This window comes from Coregonus clupeaformis, unplaced genomic scaffold (genome assembly GCF_020615455.1).
Source record: "Coregonus clupeaformis isolate EN_2021a unplaced genomic scaffold, ASM2061545v1 scaf5163, whole genome shotgun sequence".
NCBI classification, from domain to species: domain Eukaryota; kingdom Metazoa; phylum Chordata; class Actinopteri; order Salmoniformes; family Salmonidae; genus Coregonus; species Coregonus clupeaformis.
In genome coordinates, this window is record NW_025538617.1 from 6,975 (window position 1) to 17,986 (window position 11,012).

General features: G+C 49.1%; 1 long non-coding RNA gene across 1 annotated transcript; it reads right to left on the reverse strand.

The window, feature by feature from the left end:
- Positions 1-778: 778 nt before the first annotated feature.
- Positions 779-1,622, reverse strand: LOC123490864. The gene is made up of 3 exons (XR_006661077.1): positions 1,569-1,622; positions 913-984; positions 779-825 (listed from the first exon to the last, which is right to left on the reverse strand). It is a non-coding gene; the product is annotated as an uncharacterized LOC123490864 (long non-coding RNA).
- Positions 1,623-11,012: the final 9,390 nt, after the last annotated feature.

An 11,012-nucleotide genomic window follows, 5' to 3' on the forward strand; every position in this document is an offset into this window, starting at 1 on the left:
ATTGGTGGAGTGCTGCAGAGATGGTTGTCCTTATGGAAGGTTCTCCCATCTCCACAGAGGAACTCTGGAGCTCTTTCAGCGTGACCATTGGATTCTTTGTCACCTCCTGACCTAGGACCTTCAATGCTGCAGACATTTTTTGGTACCCCTTCCCCAGATCTGTGCCTCGACACAATCCTGTCTCGGAGCTCTACGAACAATTCCTTCAACCTCATTGCTTGGTTTTTGCTCTGACATGCACTGTCAACTGTGGGACCTTATATACCCAGGTGTTAGCCTTTCCAAATCATGTCCAATCAATTGAATTTACCACAGGTGGACTCCAATGAAGTTGTAGAAACATCTCAAGGATGATCAATGGAAACAGGATGCACCTGAGCTCAATTTCGAGTCTCATAGCAAAGGGTCTGAATACTTATGTAAATAAGGTATTTCAGTTTTGTATTAATAAATGTGCAAACATTTCTAAAAACCTGTTTTCGCATTGTCATTATGGGGTATTGTGTGTAGAATGAAGTAAATTAATTGAATCCATTTTAGAATAAGGCTGTAACGTAACAAAATGTGGGAAAAGGGAAGGGGTCTGAATACTTTCCGAATGCACTGTATTTATTTGCTTTATACGCTTTTGAATGACACTTCGGTTTTGGCGGGAAATACGGGGTTACCCGGGAGAAAAGTGATTTATTCTCCTCGGGATGGAACATTTGTAAAATACTCAACCCTAGTATGAAGGGTGTGACGAGGTATCAGATGTACTCACAGACTGTAGGTTCTGGAAGGGCATCACCAGGAACTTGCCATAGATGATTGTTTTGGAGCATTCTATTCAGAGAGACAGAAGGGACAAATTCACAAAGATGCAGGTTTTTCAGAAATGGATCATGTATCAGTTAGTAATGTATTACTTACAGTACTTTGAGATTGAAGAGGCCAGAGAAAGCCCCTTCAGGGATGTCGGTCAGGCAGTTTCCTGCTAGCCTGCTGCAGGGAAGAATATACACACTTAATATCATGTCTAGTTTTACCCATGCGAAATAACCGTTCAATATGAATCTCTCAACGTCCACTAATTCAATCCCCAGTCAGTCCATTTCATTAGTACAGCAGGCATCATAAACTGAAACCTGAGCCTGTTGATACTGACACACAAAAAGGCTACTGGCTGTTTTCATAGAGGGGAAAGTAAAGAGAAGGGAGTCTAATTGTAACTTATTTAGTGCTTCTGGCTCCTAGCCCATTCTGTTACTTCATCTATTGAGCCACATTGATCTTTCTGTGTTGTGTTTGTCTCTCCTGGCTTGGAGCAGAGTTTCTTTACCCGTATTTACTGGCTGGCTAATAGTACATGTAGACTAGAGGGGGTTTTGAACAGTCAGCACTGATCAGACGCTATTCCTGGGGTTTTTACTTGGGGCTTCATTGCAGACTGTTTGGGGCCCTTAGTCAAACAGATTGGTAACCACCAGAGTTGGGGGTGAATTCAGTATCAAAACTAATGTAAGAGCAATAGCAGGTATAATCAGTCCCATTGTTTGAAGAAGGGTGCCGTACTAAACTAGTGCTACAGCTCTTGAAGGACGTATAGGTTGGAGAAGGCCCCGTTGGGCAGTAGGGTGAGGTTGTTATGCTCAGATCTCTGTTGGGAGGAGAAAACAGAACAGAGGCAGTGTGTTACAGTGGCAGTGTGTTACAGTAGCAGTGTGGTTAGTATGACGTGTGTCAGCTCCACGCCACAACTGGGCAGGGCCGGATTACCGAACATTTGATTGGATATGATATGAACATGTCGGTTGGGGCCCCACCCCAGATTGCGGGGCCCCACCCCCAGATTGCATATGAGCATGTTTCATAAGCCATGGCAAAATGTGTAGAATTGCAGGAAGTCAGAAGTTTTCCACAAAATAATAATAATAATAATAATAATATTATTTCCATGTGGGGGGCACCCTGGAGGTAGATGCCCTGGGCCCAGATGTAGTAGTCCGCCATGCAACTGGGCTCTCCAGCTGTCCATTCCCACATTGTAAAGTCATAATACTTCCTGATTTGATACAGTAGGGCTGAAGGGAACATTAGGCGAACATTGGGATACCCACCATGTGTACACATCCCTCTCAAAACCAAACACCATTTATGAAATGTGTACTCGATATATATTTTATCCATAGGTTTTGGGTCCTTGGCTGTCAAGCCTTGCAGCATTGTGACCTTGCAAGCCCAGATGTGATCCCTGACCTGACCTCTGAAGACAATGTGCACAGTGTCCTTTTTCATGTGAATGTCAATATGTGGTAAGAATTTGTCTTGTCAAATGGTCAGTCAGTCATCAGCTATCAGATGGTCCAAGGTCAGATCATTGTGGCCTATATTTGGCATATTTGAGGAACAAGCACTAGAAACTTACTTAGCTCTAGGCACTTCCACGTAAGGGGAAGAAATCGATACTGCAAAGGAGTGTTCAAGTTAGCAATCCAGCAAGAACCAAATGTTCTCAGTTCGATTCAATGTATGATAATGTGTTGTAGTAAAACACCAGTGGGCTTTGGGAGTTACTGTACAGCAGGCCTATACTATCTACAGATTTGTACATGGGGACGAGTTGGCTGACAGTATCTGTGTAAAAATGTAAGGAGTGATTTGTCCCCCTGTTCTCGATAAAGGATGGGCGATGGTGAAAGGAGTGATGAGGCTTTGATTCTGCGTGTAGTCCTTAACATTTCACAGCTAAGACCCTCTGACATTAGCAAGGGTGTCATGGTGCAAAGCAGCTACTACAGTACAAAAAGCTTATCCAGAGCGACTTACAGTTAGTGAGTGCATACATTATTTATTTGTAATTTTTATACTGGCCCCCGTGGAATCGAACCCACAACCTTGGCGTTGCAAATGCCATGCTCTACCAACTGAGCAACATCCCTGCCGCCCATTCCTCCTACCCTGGACGACGCTGGGCCAATTGTGCGCCGCCCCATGGGTCTCCCGGTCGCGGCCGGCTACGACAGAGCCTGGATTCAAACCAGGATCTCTAGTGGCACAGCTAGCACTGCGATGCAGTGCCTTAGACCACTGCGCCACTCGGGAGACAGATAGTGTTAGCGTTAGTACAACCGTGTTAACTCCTTCCTCCCTGGACAGTTGTGATGTTTCACACTTCTCAAATCTTCAAAAGGGAAGTCTAGAACTTCAGAACTTCGAAAACTTAAGTTAATCTCCTTTCACGTTTTCTTTCAAATAGTCTCAGGTGTAAAACGCATAAACCCAGATTACAATCTGATTTAGAGGGAATGATCCGGAATGCCTCCTGTTTGTACCTCATTCATTTCCTTTAGATAAAGAATCACTATCTGTGACAGCCTGTCCACTTAAGGCACTGCCATAGATGTAATGTTGGAATGTGCAATGTTAGGAGGCCAAGGTGTCTGCAAAAATTGTACATCATAGGCTACAGCAAGAATACAGGTCTCAACTGAAAGAACGTCATTCTTCAATCTTAAACTTAATGGCGTAACGTTTGTGTAAGTTAAACTCCTGTACATCAAAATGATTTGATGTGCACTGGAGGAACATTGCACTGGTGCTGCTGAGGGTGAAATGTGAGAAGCAGGCAATATGACTGACTGATAAAATAATTCTGTTTGCAGGCTTTTAGTGGTGACAGAGAGACATGGGACAGATGATGTCTCTTTCCTTTCTTCTCTCTCGCTCTCTTTCTCTTCTCTTTCTCCTAGTCCCTCCGGTCCCTAACAAAGACCCCCTTTGCCTTCAACCTTCAGTTAACCATTTGCTATATTGCATGTATGTCAGGAATCCATAGCATTTCCTATGAAAATCCCTTAGATCCTGCCTGGCTGTCTCCAGCAGTGAATACATATTTTTTTCTGTCCTTTTTCATCTTAGAGATCACTTTATTATGGACAAGTACTTATGCAGCAGCACGTACAGATTAGCGTTTGTGTCTTTACAAGTAAATGCATACACACCAACAACCAAAAGTATGTAGTGAATGTTCTTATATTTGGAACAATGTCAAGTCTATGACCTGGCTCAGCAAGAAGGAGAGAGAGAGAGAGATTCTTCCACTTTCCCCAACTCACGAGTGGTTAGGCTCTGCTCACACTTACTGGTCTGAGGCCAAACCACATGACTAACAACATTGGACACTTTATGGAAGACAAAACCTTCACTATCTCATCCTGGAATATCCAAGGCCTGAGGTCATCTGCCATTGGCCTAAAGAGCAGGAACCTGGATATACAGACATTGTCATCCTACAAAAAACATGGTATAGAGGAGATGGACTCACTGGTTGCCCTCTAGGTTACAGAGAGTTGGTAGTCCCATCAAACAAACTACCAGGTGTGAAACAGGGAAGGGACTCAGGGGGTATGCTAATATGGTATCGAGCAGACCATAACTCTTTTAAATTAATCAAAACAGGGCCATTTTACAAAAAAATATAAAGGAAATTATCTCAGCAGAGAATCATGTCCTCCTGTGTGCTACCTATAACCCCCCACTAGAATCCCCATACTTTACATTTTAGTCATTTAGCAGACGCTCTTATCCAGAGCGACTTACAGTTAGTGAGTGCATACATTTTTTTTTTCATACTGGCCCCCCTGTGGGAATCAAACCCACAACCCTGGCATTGCAAACGCTGTGCTCTACCAACTGAGCTACACGGAGACAGCTTCTCCATCCTGGAGGAGGAGAACAATCATTTCCAGGGACATGTACTAGTCTGTGGTGACCTAAATGCCAGAACTGGACAAGAAACTGAGACCCTCAGCACACAGGGCGACAAACACCTACCTGAAGGTGACAGCATTCCCTCCCCCACATGCCCCCCTAGACACAACTACGACAACATAACCAACAAAAACGGGTCACAACTCCTGCAGCTCTGTCGCATGCTGGGTATGTACATAGTCAATGGTAGGCTTCGAGGGGACTCCTACGGTAGGTACACCTATAGCTCATCTCTTTGCAGAAGCGCTGTAGACTACTTTATCACCGACCTCAACCCAGAGTCTCCACAGTCAGCCCACTGACACCCCTATCAGATCACAGCAAATTCACAATCAACTTGAACTGAGAAATAATCAACCATGAGGCACCTAAGCCGAACAAACTGCATACTATAAACAAATGCTATAGATGGAAGAAGGGTAGTGTAGAAACCTACCAAAAAAACGATTGGCCAACAACAAATCCAATCCCTCCTAGACAACTTCGTGGACAAAATGTTTTCCTGCAATAGTGAAGGTGTAAACTTAGCAGTAGGAAGCCTGAACAATATATTTGACCTATCAGCTAACATATCAACCTAAGACAACTAACAACAATGAGAAATGGTTTGATGAAGAATGCAAAAACCTAAGAAAGAAATTGAGAAACCTATCCAACCAGAAACACAGAGTACCGGAAAACCTTAGCTTACGCCTTCACTATGATGAAACACTAAAACAATAAAGAAATACACTAAGAAAAAAGAAGGAACAGCATGTCAGAAAACAGCTCATTGTGATTGAAGAGTCCATAGAATCAAATCGCTTCTGGGAAAATTGGAACACACTAAACAAACAACAACCCGAAGAGCTATCTGTGTCACGAGTTACAAAGCCAGAACCCAGAAGCAGACCAGGACAAGGTAAGTTGAAACGAAGGTGAGTGTTTATTTACAAATTCAAGAGTGATGCTGAATAATCCAGGGAACAGAGCGGGCGGCGTTGATTAGTTGTTGGGGTGCAGTGGTTGATCCCATCATGGCTCGGCAGCCGCCCGACCACCAGGCAGAGGTTGGATGAAGGTCCCGGATGAGTGACTGCAGATGGAACAAAACGGAGGTAAGTAAACAACAAACCAACAAGGTGCAAAACAACAAAACTAACGCTAGACGCTCTAAGACTGATACTCTGGTAAACCTACTGTTCATGGCTAGCGATCCGGCAGGGGAATGGATGTTAGGCCAGAGCCTAGAAGGGTGATGATCAGGACCAGGTGTGCAGATTGCTGATGGGATGCAGGTCGCGGAAATCAAGAGAGCTCCCCGGAGCGTTCCAGAACCCTCGGGAAACTGGAGATCACGAGCAGAAAAACTAGTCCACAGACAGGACCCGACTCAGACTGCCGGGATCGTACAGTACCCCCCTCCACGGAAACGCCACCGGGCGGACTTCCCGGAGCGCCAGGATGGAGGCGGTAGAAGTCACGGATGAGGTCAGCATCTAGGATCTGTCGCCGCGGAATCCAACTCCTCTCTTCAGGACCATGACCCCCTCCCAGTCCACGAGATACTGGAAACCCCGGCCCGCCGTCTGGAATCCATGATGCGCCGCACCGTGTAGGCAGGACCGCCTCCGATCATCCGAGGAGGAGGAGGAGGAGGCGGAGGAGGCAAGCAGAGGACTGAGGAAAACAGGCTTGAGGCAGGAGAACATGAAAGGTGGGATGGACTCTGAGCGTCCTCGGGAGTTTGAGTCGAACTGCCACCGGATTGATCACCTTCTCCACCACAAACGGACCAATGAACTGGTAACAACTTCCTAGACTCAGTCCGTAAAGGAAGATCCCGTGTGGCAACCAGACCCTATCTCCGGTGGTGCAGGTGGGAGGCGGGGATCCGGCGACGATTCGCCTGGAGCTGATATCGGTCCGAAACTCTAAGAGAGTGCCTTTCTGGCCCGATGCCAGGTCCGGTGGCAACGCGAATATGGGCCTGAACAGAAGGCACTGAGAGCTCCTTCTCCTGAGAAGGGAACAAGGGAGGTTGGTAGCCATACAGGCACTGGAAGGGAGACATCCCAGTGGCAGATGTAGGGAGAGTATTGTGGGCATACTCAACCCGGGGCAACTGAGAGACCCAGGAGGTGGGGTTGGAAGAGGCCAGGCAGCGTAGCGTGGATTCCATCTTCTGGTTGGCTCTCTCCGCCTGACCATTAGATTGGGGGTGAAACCCAGATGTGAGACTGACTGTAGCTCCAATGGCCAAACAGAAGGACTTCCAGACAGCAGAGGTAAACTTGAGGGCCACGGTCGGAAACGATATCACTGGGCAACCCATGGACCCTGAAAACCTCCCTAACCAGGATCTCGGACGTCTCCGAGGCAGAGGGAAGCTTAGCAATTGGCACAAAGTGGCGAACTTGCTGAATCTGTCCCACGATAGTCAGAACGACCGTGTTCCCCTCAGAAGCGGGCAACCCAGTGACAAAGTCAGGGCCAGATGCGACCATGAGTCGCGGGGAATAGGAAGGGGGTGAAGTAGTCCAGAGCTGGGCCGATTGGTACTCTTATTCTGCGCACACACTGGACAGGCAGCAACATAACCCCGAGTATCCTCGGCCATGGCAGGCCACCAAAAAGCGTCTGCGAAGAAACGCCATCGTCCGAGCCACGCCAGGGTGACAAGCCATCTTGCTGGCGTGGGACCATTTGAGGACCGCAGGACGAACCGACTCAGGCACAAACAACCGACCGGGTGGACCGTTACCGGGACCGGGCTGCGTCGAAGAGCCGCCATCACCTCCTCCTCAATCTTCCACCTAACAGCTCCCACGACGCAGTTCCGGGGGAGAATTGTCTCGGTCTTGGACCCACTCTCCTCCGTCTTGGAGAACATCCGAGACAAGGCGTCCCGCCTTGCCGTTCTTAGATCCAGGTCGGGACGTCAGGGGAAAAATTGAATCGTCCGAAAAACAATGACCACCTGGCCTGACGGGAGTTGAGACGTCTAGCCGATTGCACGTAAGCAAGGTTCTTGTGGTCAGTCCAGACAATAAACGGCTGCTCCGCCCCTCCAACCAGTGGCGCCACTCCTCCAAGGCAAGTTTCACCGCGAGAAGCTCCCGGTTACCCATCGTAATTCCTCTCCCGCAGGCGAAAAGGCGACCAGAGTAGTAGGCGCAGGGATGAGTTTACTGTCCGTGGAGCATCGCTGCGACAGGATGGCGCCAACTCCCACATCAGACGCGTCCACTTCACCGATTAACTGACGGGCCGTGTCGGTTGAGAGAGAATCGGTGCGTTGGTGAATCGCCTCTTCAAATCCAGAAACGCTCGATCCGCCTCCGGATTCCACGAAGCTCCTGATACTGGAAGTCAAGGCCGTCAACGAGCGGCCACCGGCTTAATCGGATGAATCTGCGGTAGAAATTCGCAAACCCCAAAAATCTCTGGAGCTGCAATCTCGTACCGGGCTGGGCCCATTCCAGAACCGCTCTAACCTTCTCCTGGTCCATCCTAATCTCTCCCCTGGAGATGATGTACCCGAGAAAGGATGTCGTGTGGGCGTGAAACTCGCACTTCTCGGCCTTCACGAACAGGCGATTCTCCAACAATCGCTGCAGAACCTGCCGGACATGCTGGACGTGGTCGGAAGGTTCCTTCGAGAAGATCAGAATGTCATCCAGGTAAACAAACACAAAGAGACCGATCATATCTCTCAGGACGTCGTTCACCATATCTGGAATACCGCTGGAGCATTGGTCAGTCCAAACGGCATCACCTGATACTCGAAGTGACCCATCGGTGTATTGAAACCCGTCAACCACTCGTCTCCCTCTCTGATCCGGACCATGTGATACGCATTGCGTAGGTCTAGCTGTGAACACCGTAGCACCCTGTAAGGAGTCGAAGGCAGAACTCATCAAGGGCAGGGGATACTTGTTCTTGATCGTGATGTCATTCGAACCCCGATAATCAATACACGGTCGAAGAGAGCCATCCTTCTTACCCACAAAGAAGAATCCTGCCCCCAGGGGGTGATAGGACGAGGGACGAACGAGACCAGCAGCTAGGGACTCCCTTGATGTAGGTCTCCAAAGCCTCACGTTCAGGGCGGGAGATACTGTATAACCTTCCCTTGGGGTAGACAGCTCCAGGGAACAGGTTGATGGCACAATCATATGGTCGGTGGGGAGGGAGTGACAGAGCCTTCTGCTTACTGAACACTTCCCCAAATGCGTGATATGTCTCCGGGAACCAGGGACAAATCTGGGGGTTTAGCCTCAATCACCTGACTGGGAACCGAATGGGGACAGGCAGTCTCTTGAGACAGTTAGCATGACAATCAAGGGCTCCAACTCGTTACCTTGCCCGTCACCCAATCGAACGTGGGATTGTGTTCCTTCAGCCAGGGGTATCCAAGGACCAGAGGAACATGGGAAGACGGCAGAATGAAGAATGAAATCATCTCCGAATGATTCCCCGACAACAGCATCTTAACCGGTTCAGTCCTCTCATCGTGATACGTGCAGACTACTGCCGTTCAGAGTGGTCGCTTCAATGGCTTCCGGCAATTGCTCCTTGGAAAGCCCCAGCTGTTCCACCAACTCGGCATCAAGAAAGCTTCCATCGGCCCCTGAATCGATAAAGCGTTAATCGCTAAGCTCTGATTCCTGTTCACAAGGGTAGCCGGGAAACCGGGGTCTGACAGAGGTACTGAGGTTGAAACTGGCTCGCTAAAAGTCCTCCCAACTTTAAGCGAGCCGGGCAGTTTGACGACCGCCGGGGAACAAGTGGAGATGTAATGTCCCGAGCTACCACAGTAGAGAGGCAGCAGTTGGTCTTACGTCTATGTTGGCGCTCCTCCTTGGTTAACCCGTGCCGCCCACTTTGCATGGGTTCAGAATCGAGAGAGAGGACCTCTCCACTAATCCCCTTTGTGGTGGAGAATGATCGGCGTGTTCTGGTCCACCACCCGACCCGACTGGGAACTGAGAAGCCTGATCGATTGGACGGACCCCATTGCTTCTCCCTCCTTCGCTCTCGGACTCGATTATCCACCCGAATAGACAAGGCTACCAAGCTGTCCAGGTCTAGGTTCGGATAGAGATCAACTCATCCTTGAGCTGCTCCGACAGACCCTGGTGAAAGGCCGCTTGCAGAGACTCCTCATTCCACCCACTCTCACAGCCAACGTCTTCGAACTCGATCACGAGTCGGGCCACGCTACGGAGTTCCTTGGTGAAGCGAAAACAGGCGCCTAGCGGCGTCCCTCCCTCGGACGGAATGGTGAAGAGCTTCCTCATCTCGGCCGTGGACCCCTGGTTGAAGCCATGCGGGGGTCTTGTCGTTCCCAAACGGCTGAAGCCCACTCCAGCGCTCGACCACGCAGCAACTCAATCACAAAGGCTATCCTAGCCTTGTCTGTGGCATAAGAGTAGGGCTGTAGATCGAACACTAACCCACACTGCATAAGGAAAGAACGGCATCTTCCCAGCTCCCCCTCATATTTATCCGGCGTCGAAACCTTGGGCTCACGGAGGACACAGCTAGACGCGGCAGGCGAGATGGTGAAACCGGTAGTGGATCCTCCACCGGAAACTTGCGCTGGTTCTGGACCTCCGTCAGACCCGGTAGAAAGGTTCAAGACAATCGCTTCTCCTGTGGTGCCGTGCTATGTTGTCCCAACATCTTCTCCTGATGGGAAATGGCATGGCGAACAGAGTCCAGGTCCGCTGGGTTCCATACTGGCGGATCGTTCTGTCCGCCGAGTTACAAAGCCAGACCCAGAAGCAGACCAGGACAAGGTAAGTTGAGAACGAAGGTGAGTGTTTATTTACAAATTCAAGAGTGATGCTGAATAATCCAGGGAACAGAGCGGCGGCGTTGATTAGTTGTTGGGGTGCAGTGGTTGATCCCATCATGGCTCGGCAGCCGCCATCACCAGGCAGAGGTTGGATGAAGGTCCCGGATGAGTGACTGCAGATGGAACAAAACGGAGGTAAGTAAACAACAAACCAACAAGGTGCAAAACAACAAAACTAACGCTAGACGCTCTAAGACTGATACTCTGGTACCTACTGTTCATGGTAACGATCCGGCAGGAATGGATGTTAGGGCCAGAGCCTAAGAAGGTGATGATCAGGACCAGGTGTGCGATTGCTGATGGGATGCAGGTGCGAAATCAAGAGAGCTCCCCGGAGCGTTCCAGAACCCTCGGGAAACTGGAGATCACGAGCAGAAAAACTAGTCCACAGACAGGACCCGACTCAGACTGCCGGATC